Source organism: Chlamydotis macqueenii, chromosome 2, assembly GCF_036417535.1.
Source record: "Chlamydotis macqueenii isolate bChlMac1 chromosome 2, bChlMac1.mat, whole genome shotgun sequence".
NCBI classification, from domain to species: Eukaryota; Metazoa; Chordata; class Aves; order Otidiformes; family Otididae; genus Chlamydotis; species Chlamydotis macqueenii.
The window spans coordinates 151,344,740-151,358,714 of NC_141557.1; positions in this window are offsets into that span (position 1 = coordinate 151,344,740).

Here is a 13,975-nt window from a genome sequence, read left to right on the forward strand (position 1 = left end):
TATAAGTCTTCATCTGATCAGATAAAACATGCTCCAAGGAACACACTTCCTTATGTTACAGAGGTTTTCCTAGGGGATTTTACTCCTCCTTTATAAAACCAAAAAAGGTAATTTTTGCATGGCTGGTTTAAACTTTAATATTCTTAATAATTAAAAAGTTGTAAATATCTTGCATTCGTCAGAATGCTTTCTTATCAGTAGATAATAGGGCAGCCCATTTCAGGAGTTAAAGTCTTCAATTTTTTCACAAAATATAGCAAGACAATTTACTAAATTAAGTTACAATCAAGGGTGAAAGAGAGTTGGAATTACTAGATCTTTTGAACTGCAGAAATAGATTAAGGGATGAACATAAATAGAATTACGTGCCTCCTCACAGCCTCTGCCAATGAATATTCTATCCAATCAAAGTGAATACATGCTTGATAGGATCAAGCAAAAATGTTATGAGTGGGGTGGCTAATTATTGAATGGAAGGTTGGCACTGGAACAAGTAATGACATCTCATCACCAGCTCATCAAAGTGAGCATTCAATTTTGAACTGAAATCTGTAAATAAATAATTTAAGACACTTTAACAAATTCTATATTCCAGGAAGTGAATTCAACTTAAGTACTTAACGCTTATTGCAAGAGCCACTTTTGATGGTTTTGTGAGTGGGAGGTGTTTTAAGAGGAAAAGTCCTTTGGTCATTAAGGGTATCACAAAAGCAGCTTACATTACGCTTTCCTTGATTTACTTATGTAAGTTTGGCATGGGCCTTAATATATTACAAATGTTGTGCATGTTTATGTACTCCTAAGGGATGAGAGATAATTAAGGAGGAGAATGGCAAGTTAACCATTGTTTAAATTTAATGAATAACATTAATTTTAATGAGCAGCACAATAAAAAAAAAAATAGAGGTTTTTTTTTATTTCTAAACCAGGAAGATGCAGACTTGTCACACCAAATTAAGCCAAACACAATTCCCTAAAAATCTGAAATAAAGTAATACTTTTGCTTCCAGTTTTCATATGACATCATAGTCCACAAATTCATCTCCTACCGAGTGTATGGGAGTAGTAAAAGGTTTCTCAATACATAGAAATTTACTGCTTTTAGCCATGGCTATCTGGCCAACAGCATCCTGGCTTGTCTCAGTAGCAGTGTTGCCAGCAGGCCTAGGGCAGTGATTGTCCCCCTGTACTCAGCCCCGGTGAGGTCGCACCTCAAACACTGTGCTCAGTTTTGGGCCCCTCACTGACACTTTCCAGTGTTCTGAAAACCTTACACTTCAGTGTCAGCGTTCCCTTCGTCACTGCTCAAAAGTAAGTAGAAAGGGAGGCACACAGGATATGTGGAGCACCATTCAGAACTGCTTACACTCTGCCCCAGTTATTTTGTCAGCGTGCAGATTTCAGACTTCAGGTGATGATAAAAATCATCCAATCCAACTTGCAGCATGGCAGAAAACCAGGAATCTCCTTGCCGTTGTTGCAGCTTATTGGCTAATCCACAGTGGAGCTCTGTGATGTAGCCCCTGCTTTCTTTTTAGCGTAGAAAGGATCAGCAACACACAATTGCTGGAAAATAGTAAGTGCTCTGTTCTTAATCTCCCCCACATGTGTGAGAAAGGAAACGAAAGTCGAGTAAAGAAAATGGGACACAGAGGACCATATTTTCAAAGTGCAGCTCTCAAGCTGTCACCCATTACAAGCCCCATGCACATTAGACCCATTTATGTCACATTTGCACTTGCAGATTGAAAGCCTCTGGTGCAGTAACTGTTCATTTCACACCGGCAGACTATTGACACCCGAGGTGGATGCAGCCCTGTGAGGAGCAGCGGCAGCTCTGCGAAACTCAAGTCTGTTTTCGGAAGAGTTAAACCAGACCCCACTGTTTATCAGACAGGTTCCCCTTGTTGTATACGGAATGTTTGTTCACGCATCAGAAAAACAAACCCTGCGGTTTTGGGGGGTCAGGTCTCTGCTGGGTCAGTAGGCTTTTCCCCTCCTGCAGCAACGGCACGTGCAGTGCAGAACAGGCGGTTCTGTAGGAAAGGTGAGGAAGAAGCAGGACCACCTGTCCTGGTGGCAAACTACGATCTAACACAAAGCTCTGACAGCTGCTTCACGAGCTGCTGAGAATGAATTATCACCATTTGCAACACAGGGTATTACAGTAAAGTGGCTTCAATTTCAGGGATCTTTAGTACATCAGGCTGTGTAATTCACGGTGCTTCAGCTGTGGCTGCATAGAATCATAGAATGGATAGGGTTGGAAGGGACCTTCAGAGGTCATCTAGTCCAAGCCCCCTGCAAGGAGCAGGGACATCCCTGACTAGATCAGATTGCTCAGAGCCTCATCCAACCTGGCCTTGAACATTTCCAGGCATGGGGCATCTACCTCCTCTCTGGGAAACCTGTTCCAGTGTTCTACAACCCTCAGTGTAAAAATTTTTTCCTAATATCTAATCTAAATCTACCACCCCCTATTTTAAAACCATTACCCCTCATCCTATCACAACAGGCCCTACTGAACAGCCTCTCCCCATCTTTCTTGTAGGCCCCCTTGTAGGAAGACTGCTATCAGGTCTCCCCGGAGCCTCCTCTTCTCCAGGCCGAATAGCCCCAACTCTCTCAGCCTGTCCTTATAGGAGAGGGGCTCCAGCCCTCTTACCATCTTCGTGGCCCTCCTCTGGACCTTCTCCAACTGGTCCATGTCCTTCTTGTGTTGGGGGCTCCAGAACTGGACACAGTACTCCAGGTGGGGTCTCACCAGAGTAGAGGGGCAGAATCACCTCCCTCGACCTGCTGGCCACGCTCCTCTTGATGCAGCCCAGGATGCGGTTGGCCTTCTGGGCCGCAAGGGCGCATTGCCGGCTCATGTTGAGGTTCTCATCCACCAGCACTCCCAAGTCCTTCTCCTGAGGGCTGCTCCCGATCCATTCTCCGCCCAGCCTGTATTTGTGCCTGGGATTGCCATGACCCAGGTGCAGGACCTTGCACTTGGCCTGGTTGAACTTCATGAGGTTGGCATGGGCCCACCTCTCCAGCCTGTCAAGGTCCCTCTGGATGGTATCTCTCCCTTCCAGCATGTCGACGGCACCACACAACTTGGTGTCGTTGGTGAACTTGCTGAGGGTGCACTCTATCCCACTGTCCATGTCGCCGACAAAGATGTTGAACAGGGCCAGGCCGGGCCCAGCATGGACCCCTGAGGGATGCCACTTGTGACCAGTCTCCACATGGACATTGAGACGTTGACCACCACTCTCTGAGTGCAGCCATCCAGCCAACTCCTTATCCACCAAGTGGTCCATCCATCAAACCCATGTCTCTCTAGTTTAGAGAGAAGGATGTCGTGCGGGACAGTGTCAAAAGCTTTGCACAAGTCCAGGTAGATGATGTCAGTTGCTCGTCCCTTGTCCACCGATGCCGTCACCCGGTCATAGAAGGCCACCAAATTGGTCAGGCACGATCTGCCCTTGGTGAAGCCATGTTGGCTGTCACCAACCACCTCCTTGCTCTCCATGTGCCTTAGCATGGTTTCCAGGAGAATCTGCTCCATGACCTTGCCAGGCACAGAGGTGAGGCTGACCGGCCTGTAGTTACCCGGGTCTTCCTTATTCCCCTTTTTAAAAATTGGGGTTATGTTCCCTCTCTTCCAGTCATCGGGGATCTCACCAGACCGCCACGACTTCTCAAATACGATAGCCAGTGGCATGGCAACTTCATCCGCCAGTTCCCTCAGGACCCGCGGATGGATCTCATCAGGTCCCATGGACTTGTGCACCTTCAGGTTCCTTAGATGATCCCGAACCTGCTCTTCGAGTACAATGGGCAGTTCTTCATTCTCGCAGTCCCTGCTTGCACCTTCTACAGCTTGGGTGGTGGGACAGGAACTCTTGTCAGTGAAGACTGAGGCAAAAAAAGTCATTGAGAACCTCAGCCTTCTCCATGTCCTGGGTAACCAGGACACCAGTTCCCTTCTGGAGGGGGCCTACATTTACCCTGGACTTTCTTCTGTCCCCTACGTACCTATAAAAGCTCTTCTTCTTGCATTTTATATCCCTGGCCAGATTCAGTTCTGCCAGGGTTTTGGCCTTCCTTACCTTATCCCTGGCCACTCGCGCAGCCTCTTTGTAGTCCTCACAGGCTACCTGTCCCCACTTCCACCCTCTATAGGCTTCCTTTTTCACTTTCAGTTGGTCCAGGAGCTCCTTGTTCATCCACGCCGGCCTCCTGGCCTTCTTGCCCGACTTGTTTTTCATCGGGATGCACCTCTGCTGAGCTTGGAGGAGGTGCTCCTTGAATCCTTCCAACTAACTGCAGAAGACAGGAACTGTCAGTCCCCCCGGGCCCTTATGGAGGAGCTGAAACCCAACACAGCTGCAAGGGTTGATGGGGAACCCTGGCCTGGCTCAGCAAAACCCGGGCTGGCACACTGCTTTCTGGGGAGTAATCTGAGCAAAATTCCCTGCCTCTCAATAAAAGCCAGTCTGAAGCTTAAGAGAAGCCACTGAGCCCTGTCCAAAGTGGGAATTAATCATGTCCCTGTATGTGCAAGACAAATGGTCTGACAACAGCAGAGCCTGGGAGACACCTCTGCCCCCTTGTACTGCCCACCCAGCACTGAGACAGAGAACCCCCGTCCCTGACTCCTTTCCCCGGCCCCGTGGCAGTCCTAGAAGGATGCAAAAACTAGACAAGAAAATGAAATTTTGGCAGTGGTTTTCCTACAGCACAAGGTTTGTCTCTGTGATTGCAAGCAGGGTGAAAGCGAGTGAGCCATCCACAGCTTGGGTGGCAGCTTGACCAAACAAGACGCCCCAATGGGAATGGCTTGGCAGCCCTAAACAGATATATCTTTAACATTGGCAGTGCTGTGGTTTTCGTCTACCAAACTCTTGCTGAGTTCCTGCTTTCAGGTGAGTTCATTCTAGTCTGTTGTGTTTCTCTTTCTCTACTGAAGTTGTTTTATTCTAAACTGGTCTAACTCACTTCCAGCTTCTGGTCCCTGGAGTAAGACCTAGATCTCCTTGGGTATGGTAACATGCCCATTGTAAAAGTCTAAGTGCAAATAGCTAAGGCAGAGAGCACTATTCCTCTCTCCTTTTATGGCTGGAGAGCTGAGGTCCAAAGAGATCAGCAAGCCAGTGTCACACATGAAATCTGTAGCAGCAGACATAACCCATTCCTCCTGAGCTTTATCCTTGCAGTATCCTAACTACAGGAAGAACTCCCACCCACTTGATTTTTGCCTGTCTGGCAAGGTTTTATGGGTGTGGGTGAAAGATGAATCTCCTGGTGGGAGCTGTGATGCTGGTTTGGGCCACTCCGGAGTTATGAAGCTTCTTTCAGATGTAGACATGGCTCTGCTGTGTCCACTAGAAACTCTTCCAGCTTGGTTATAAGGTTCTTCATCAAGCCATGCTGGACACCCTCAGCACAGGTTATTTCATAGATGCTGGGTTTAGATGTAATCTAGCTCAGAGACTGCAGAGGTGCTGCTCAAGAAGTTCACAAAGCTCATGCAGGGAAGTAGATACTGCGTTTTCCTCAGGTCAGTGCAGAATTCACTCCTCATCCCAAGCAGCTGCAAACAGAGGTGGTGAAAGACTTCTGGAGAGCAAGAACTCCGCTGATGACTTCCAGGTACCTCCCCAGTGAGCAGGGAGGCCCATATCAAGCATCAAGAGCACATGTGAACAGCTGCCATGGGAGGAAACTGCTCAAGTTATGAGGTTTGTTTTCAATTCTTTCCCCAAACTCAGCTCCATATGTTGCTACATTTTTCCAGCCTCTGCAAAGTGATTCATGTGGCATGTTGCCTAACATTGCACAAAGTGTGCCCATACGAGGCCTCGAAGTGCACAGGAAGCACTCCACGCTAAGGCAGGTCCCACCTCTGCGAGGACAGGCAGAACTAACATCACTGCCCATAGTGCCCTTGCCCTTCTTCAGCTGAATACGGAAATCCCACTGAGCTCATGCGTTTCCCAGCCCGCAGTGCCTCAAGGTAAACCCTGTTTAAAGTTCCCATCCTTTCCGCAGCTCTGGTTGTGCTGTTGCATCCAGCTGAGGGAAGACGCTGTAACTCTGGCAGCAAACTCTGTCCTTTTGGCCATAAACATCCTGCAAATAACCCTCTGGTGTCCTTGGCCTAGCACCATGCCTCATGGTCTCACATAGATCTCTGTGTCCAGGATTTACAGAGCAATATGATGTAAAGAGCATCTTCTATGTGGAAACATAATTGCAAACTCTCCATTGATTTTTTGCCAAGAAGCTATACCATAAAACTCAAGCAGGCTATTAATGAGAAAGACGTTAGCAATAAAAACCCATATAAGTCTGGCCGTAAACATGAGCGAGCATTGTGAGAGTGGGAGATGGACATGCAAACCCCGCATGCTGTTTACTTGAGGTGATTTTGCTAATGCTTGGAGCTCGAGTGTAATAACCCTTCACATAAATACTGCAAGACTCCACTGCTTAATTATTCCATGTTGAATGTCATCATCTGTACTTTCTCCCAGAATACAAATGGTTTGGATAATTAGAGGGAATATTTGGGACTCGATCGCTCAATACCGGATTCAATTGCTCTTACAGCAGCATGAGCGTATGTTGAAGGTATTTCAACTCCAGGGGAGGCAAGGAGAGAGAATGAACTTGCTCCCCGCTAACACCACATCCTGGAGGGTGGAGGGAGTGCAGGCCAAAGCTGGGTGAACGTGTTTCTAAGTTAAACAATACCTGGGCTAGTAAAAATCTGCTTTCTGTGCTGAGGTGACTGGCACTCTGGACAAGGAGAGGGCAGTGGATGTTGTATCCCGTAACTTTTGCAAGGCTTTTGATGCAGTCTCCCATAGTGTCCTCATCATCAGATGGGTGTAACATGGGCTGGATAAGAGGACAATAAGGTGGGTGGAAAATTGGCTGTTCTACCAGACTGAAGGAGGTGTGACCAGAAGTGCGACGTTCAGCTGGCAGGCAGGAACTGGCAGTGTCCCTCAGACCAGCCCTGGGACCAGTACTGCTTCTTGTCTCCCCTAGCAGCCTGCGTGATGGGACCAAGTGGTGTCTGCAAGGCTACAGGCACCAAATAGGGGAGTGGGATATGCTGGAGGGCAGGCTGCTGTTCAGAGGAACCTGGAAAGGCTGGAAACTGGGCTGACCAGCTGTGGGACTCACCCTTCCCCAGACTGCAGGTTCCGTTGTGATCCCCAAAGATACTGCCCAACTGCTTAAACACCCCTCAACCAAAGTTTTAACTGCCCTATGTGCCAAAGCCCTTCCCTCCCAAGCATAACATCACTGACAAGAAGCCATTCTTCATCTCAGGCATTGGGAGTGTAGATAACTTTGAAGGTCTCAAGCTGAGATCCTTGGCCTGAGGCCCTTTGGTTTCAGCTGGCACAAGTGCTGACCTCAGCACAGCCCTCCACGGGTCAGCTGAAAGCATCAGGCCCTCATTGAACAGTGATGGAAAAAAAGAAGTGCAACAAAGAATGAGAAGAGGGAAATTGAGAGGCTGTTCTGCACCTGGAAGCAACTGTGAGCCTGGTTATTTTCTTTCTCAATTGGGGAAGTTATTTTGGCTATAAATTTGTAGGAAATGAGAGCTTCTCACCTAGTTCTTTTAGCAGCAATGTCTGACATTCAGGCACTCCTGGCACTCACTCGTCCTTTGCCTTGGCTGAAGCACTCAGCCCCTAAATAGCCCCCAAATGGAGATGTAGCTCCATAGTGAACTTCCAGACCAGAAGTTACCCCCACCTCCTGCATTTGCAAGGGGCATTTTGGCAAGAGATGAAATGCTGTGTGCAGGAAGGTGGAGGACACGGAGCCATCCAGCTTCAGCAGGTGACCCCTGAGCCTGCCCTGCAGCCCCGCTGGTTGGTGCCTGCCTTGGGGATGGAATTGGGGCAGACAGAAGAAACAAGGACCACAGTCTTCATGTGCCATAGAAGCAGCCTGCACTTCAGGAGAAAGGGCTGAGCCCTTCCCCACTCACATCTAGAAAAGAGAGGCTTCCCACAAGAGCACAACTCCACACCTTGGCATTTCCCACTGTCTGGGCAGACGTTTGCAAATCCCAGTCTCAGGCTCCCACGCCTGCTGTGAATTCCCAACTAGGAGGTGTGAGTACACAGGACAGCAGGTCACCTAAAAACAACACAGTGATGCAGCATTTGAGTTGTGGTGTTGAACCTGAAGGTTTCTGTCTTGTTGCATCCATCTGTAAGAGAGACTGTGGGATTCACTTCCTTCCATAAAGCTCCTGAGAGAACATGGGGGAAAGCTGCCCACATCATCCCCACATATGAGGCAGTAGGTCCTAGTAAGGGAATGGAGGAGTTTTAGATGCTGAATCAAGATTAGGAGGAATGAAAGTAAAGTCTCCAAAATAGAGCATTCTTTTTTTTTTTTTGGTGATGAATTCTCAGAGAAACTACTTGTTTAAGACAACAAGCTGAGCCATTTAATTACAGTGATGCAATTAATAATATGACAGGTAAGCATCTGTTGGCCTTCATAGTATAATCTTTTTTCTATACCAAGAAAAAAAAAATATTTTCTGGGCTAATCTGGGTGAAAAGCTTTGACCCCAAAGCCCAGGAACAGCAAATCCCTCTCTCCAGTAGCTCAGATTTGTCCTCTCTGCACCTCATACAGTTTGCATGATCATCCACAGCTTTGAGAGTCCTGCAGGGGAAGTCAAACACAAAGGAACCTCTCATCACATATCACCTGGTTTTCCTCACATCTGGTGATTTAGGCCATGTCCTACTCACAGCCTAATCCAGGGTTTTCCAAACTTACTGTACTACTTGACATTCAAGTTTCTTCACTCAACCCCACCCATTGCTTGCACTGCCATGGGCTTTCTCATCTCAGCTTTCCTCAGTGGGAAACAGCTAAAAGTGACGTGGTTCTGCAGATTAGCTGGACCCCTTCCAATGGTCTTACAGAGGGATCCAGGCACAGTTTAGGAAAAATCAGTGGGTGCCAAGAACAAATCATATGGACAATCACAGCTCTCAAATGTTCCCACATTCCCACTGTGCTCTCCTGTCCCTGTTGAATACTTCCAGAAAGAAGCTCTGGGAGAATAACTGTTGCAAGAGACACTCAACGTATTGCACTATGAGCCTGTATTGATAATGTTTTAATGAAATGCATTGCTAATGTTTTAATGAAGCATCAAAACCTGCTGAAATAAGTTCCTTCACTGTGCATGTAAAACAAGTTGCAAACCAAGCAGAGAGCTAGCAAAGAACTCCATCAAGTGCCCTCACCAGACACACCACACACCTATCCAGCTCTGTCCACCAGCTATCAGCTCTGCCTTAGAGACTGCCTGGTAAATGTTCACAGCCCCTCACTCCTCCAGAGTGGTAGGAGCTCGGTAACTCCTGGCTCCAGGGGAGGGTGGCACAGCACTTCCAGAGGCAGCAGAGGCAGTCCAGGATGGCAACCCCCTTGTCTACAGTCCTCACTTTACAGAAAAGAAATTCAGGTAGCAAGAGACTATGAGTGATTTTCCCCCCCAAAAAAATATGGTGTAATGTTATTTTCTGAGACCAGTTCTCCAAGGTCCTGTCCTGATGCCTTATCTTCACTGTTAAATTGCAAAGGAAGCTAAAAAGCACTAACGTCAACCAGCTCTAGCCCTACACCACCACCTGTAAAACATACCTGTAAAAAGAGCATTTGTCCATTAAGAAACATTTTTTCCTTACCCAATTAAAAATACCTATTTGTGAGATGCCTCTCCAAAAGCAGATATTTTTAAATGCTTCCTGGAGGGGCGTCCTCAAACTATATTGTGATCTGAAAGTTTAGAGAGGTGCAAGCAAAAAAAAGACACAAGATCCGCTCCTCAGAATCAAGCAGCAAAAAACAACTGGGTTGGCCACTATTGCCTGGGACTGTGCAAGGCTCACAGGGACCAAAATTTCACCCTCAGCAGCAGAACAGCTTAGCCAACACATACTCTGGGAAACATGCACCGAAAAGTCCAAGTCAAAGTTCAGCTATTTTGGAATCGTTAACGTGAAAAATAATACTTTATTATAGGAAAAAAAAATCCTAGGAGAGTTCCTCACACACATTCATCACTCAGAGCAGTTACAAGGAGCTTATTCAGACTTTCCATCCTCATAGTAATTGCAGCAGCACCTTCGAGTCCCAGCAAGAAGGAGAGCCAGACTGCGGTGGGCACTTTGCACGCATACATAAAGCAGACAGTCTGTTCTCTGGGAGTTTACAATGAAGCAGATAACAGAAATAAATAGATCAGCTTTGGAAGAGCGAGCAGCATGGAAAGCATCAGGTAAAATTATAACACTTTGATTAAGCTGTGAACGCATGAAAATTGCTTTCTAATCAACATTTTTCTGAAACACAAACTATACCGCTTGCCTTCAAGTGGACAGAGCAGTATCGCAAAAAGCCTCGGTACATTCAGCACAAGCTTGACAGCTACCTATTAGACCAACAGTTACGTGAGCAGCTCAGGGAAGAAAAAAGGGCCAGAGCATCGTGATCCTCCACATTATTGTGCTGCTCTGTAAATTATGGCTGGGTCACCTGTAACAGTCCTCTTGCCTGCTGCTTAAAGTTTCTTTCCTGTTTTTCAGTTCTAAGAGAAGAATCTTCTGATGATATTAGAATTTTTTTAAAAAATCTTCCTTCTTCAATAATGCATGGGAGGGTCTCCAGCTCACAGATAACAGCAAAACAAAGCAGGTTTTGAGAACAGAAGTCTGCTTTTATACCATTTGCTCTACTCAGGTGAGGCTTGCCTTCATCTTCTGAGGTCAGTGAGAGCACGCAGTTTTATAAAGCAATGGTGTCCTTCGTCTTAGTTTTGAAAAATCTGTATTGCTAAGTCCTGGATTCAGTTTGTCACACTAATTTCTAGATCCACATGCAAAGCCTTGTGTGCAAGTTCTCCAGCTCATGAAGAGTAGTTATGAAGACCTGGCAGCAGACTGCACTTGCACTTTCAACAGAGGAAGGTATCATAAGAAAGTAGAAGGGAGAGAAGGTGAGGGAGGAATTCACATTCCTCCATTTTATTATGTGGAACTACAGAAAACAGAGGAAGAGAAGAAATTTAAAGGTAAAAGATCCATTTGAGAGAGGATATTTCTCAGAGGAAGACTAGAGGTACTCAGAGGAGCAGAAGGGAGTGAGAAGTGGACTTGCAGCAGAGAGGACCTGGGTACATCTCCTTGGCCAAATGCCTATTCCACAACAGGTCTGCAAGGTGGCACACGGTGCACTGCAGGGCATCTCCTGGGTGTTCCCCACAGACACCAGTTGTTTCTCTGGAGAATGAGATCCAGGAGCATCCCAGCAGTAAGGAGGCCAGAGTCAACACACTTATTCTCAACACTCCTTCTTTTCTACCTTGTAAATATATGCAGATATGCCAGAAAGGAGCTTAAAGCTTTTCACCACTTCAAGTCTCACAAGATGAATGTAACATGGTCCAGGACTGTTCATCAAGATGGTGGATGCAATTCTACTAGCTTGGTTCATTGGGAGAAGCCCATAACACACAGGAGAGGCAAGTGGTGTTGGGAGCTTATGGATTAGCATCCATTACCTTATTTCTAGAAATGCTACACATTTACCACCACCGCCAGATTTCAAGGGGAACTGACAGCTCTAAGTGCTTTCTAAAAAACACAATACAGGATTTTAATATGCTTCTCCTGATTCAATGCATGTGAGGATCTCCCGTCACTACACGGATGGGGAAGAGATTGCTGCTTTTATAATGTTTTGGCAGAAAAACAGAAATCTAGATTAAAAGATATAAATCAAGACTTTATTAGAAAATAAATTCTTCACTATGAAAATCCCAAAACAGCATCATTTTAGAGAAGTTGGTCACTAGGAAAGGGTATTGTTTTCTTTCTTTCTTTTTTTAAGCACATTAAAAATGGATGAAAATGAGCACACAGCCCTCCAGCAGCTCTCAGCCTGCCCACCCTCTGGGGTTCAGTTGGAAAACTGTGCTTGGAAAACATCTACAAAAATGTTGGCAACTGTATATCAGCTTTCCCCCCCAAAAGGTCTAATGGGCTTTTAACATTCAAACAGATCAGATGGCTTGGAAAATCCACAGCTGTACCAAGTTGCCAAATGGGAAATGAGATCAAAATGTGAAACTAAGAACTTCCGATAGCTCCTTCGTAAGTGACATTAAAACCAGACAGAGGAGTAGAAGGTTTGGCTTCTCCATCCCTCCATGTTCCCCCAGCTCCTGAAGCCCCAGCAGAAGAAGGCTGTTGGTGATGGAGCAAGCTCCCCATGGGGACAGTGAGCCTCTTCCCCGATGATTACATGGCGGGGAACGAAGAGCTTTGGTTTGGAGGGGCCAGCCCTTGTTATAATCTCAGCTACCAGCACTATGCTCGAACAGACAAATCAATCCTTGCAGCCCTGAGAGAGAAAAAAATATGAACAAAGGCACTTTCCACTGGTGTTTTTAAATCAGAGACGATACTTTTAATATAAGGCTTGTTTTCACCAATTTAGAGATTCCTTTTTAAAAAACAAGATTGGGGCTTATGAGAAGGAATGTTAAGATTAAACTAAGCTCACAAGTTTCTCTGTTTATAGTCTTTCCCCTTCTGAACAATACAAAAAAGATTGCACACTTTCTTTTTTGCTCTGGCAGTGGCTGCTGTTGTTACTATTTTCCTCCCTTTCTGCTGATGCTGCCAATTGAACATGGAAAGACACCCGAATGGAGAAAATTGACAGGAGAAAAGGCTTGTGGAGTGAAGGTCGCCTTACATAATTTAAAGTTGCTGGGATTAGCTCATTTGAATTCCTATGGAGTTGGGAGATGTGGTGTTTGGAAGTAAATCCAGCTTTTTCTTTCTTTGGTGATATGGTTCATTCACCGTAATAAAATTTCCACCAAGATGAATTTGCGTTTAGCTTTAGTCTTCCTAGTTTCTGTTGTTGTGTTACAGCACAAAGTGCTCTTTGCAAACCTGTGCATTTCCTCAGCACTCAAGAAGGCAGGTCCCAACTCAAGCTGAATCCCCCAAAACATAACCAGAGAGACCATTTGCCCAGAGAAGTTTTGGACACCCCCATCCCTGGAAGTGTTGAAGGCCAGGTTGGATGGGGCTGGATGGAGAGACCAGGCCTATTGGAAGGTGCTCATGGCAGTGGAGTTGGAACTAAATGATCTTTAGGGTCTCTTCCAACCCAAACCGTTCTATGATTCTATGATTCTGATTTCTGGAACACAAAAATGAATTAGACACATGCAGCCCAGGGCAATAAAAAAAATAACGTGAAGTGAGAGGAGATTTTCTGTGTGAACAAGTGACCATTCACATGGAAAAGCCTCATTAAAGGAATATAAAACTTATAACTACACAGATCCACATAATTATTTGGATCTGCAAAAGTTGAGACAGTCCTGAGATAAGCTTTTTATATAGTTCTCCTCTGGTGTGTAGCTGTGATAAAGCACTTGGACTGAATCATCACTATAGCCAAGTAATGGGACATACCATTGCACAAATATTTATCTTCAGCTGGTTTCAGCAGTAAATCCAATAAACACTTGATGCATTCCTCGTCCCCCTCTCCTGGAGTTTGGGGTTTTTAGGGAATGTTAATAGCAACTGGGAGGCTTGTAGCCCAGCTACAGACACAGGACAACTGTCACACTTGTACCTCACCCCAATGCCAGGGGGTGCTTTGGCAAAGAGGGATCATCTTGTAGGTGTAAAACTTGTCTGCTAAAATCCAGGCAGACACATCCAAACCACACTGGGGAGACAACAGACAACATTTAATCAGGCTGAATTTGAACCTCTATCTGGGCTGAGCTACACAAGGCTCGTCAGTCTTATCCATCCCCTTAGTGATCTAGAGACAAGCGGCATCAGCCTACAAATTGTATGCTCATGCTTTGTACAGAAACTGTGTATTTCCCATG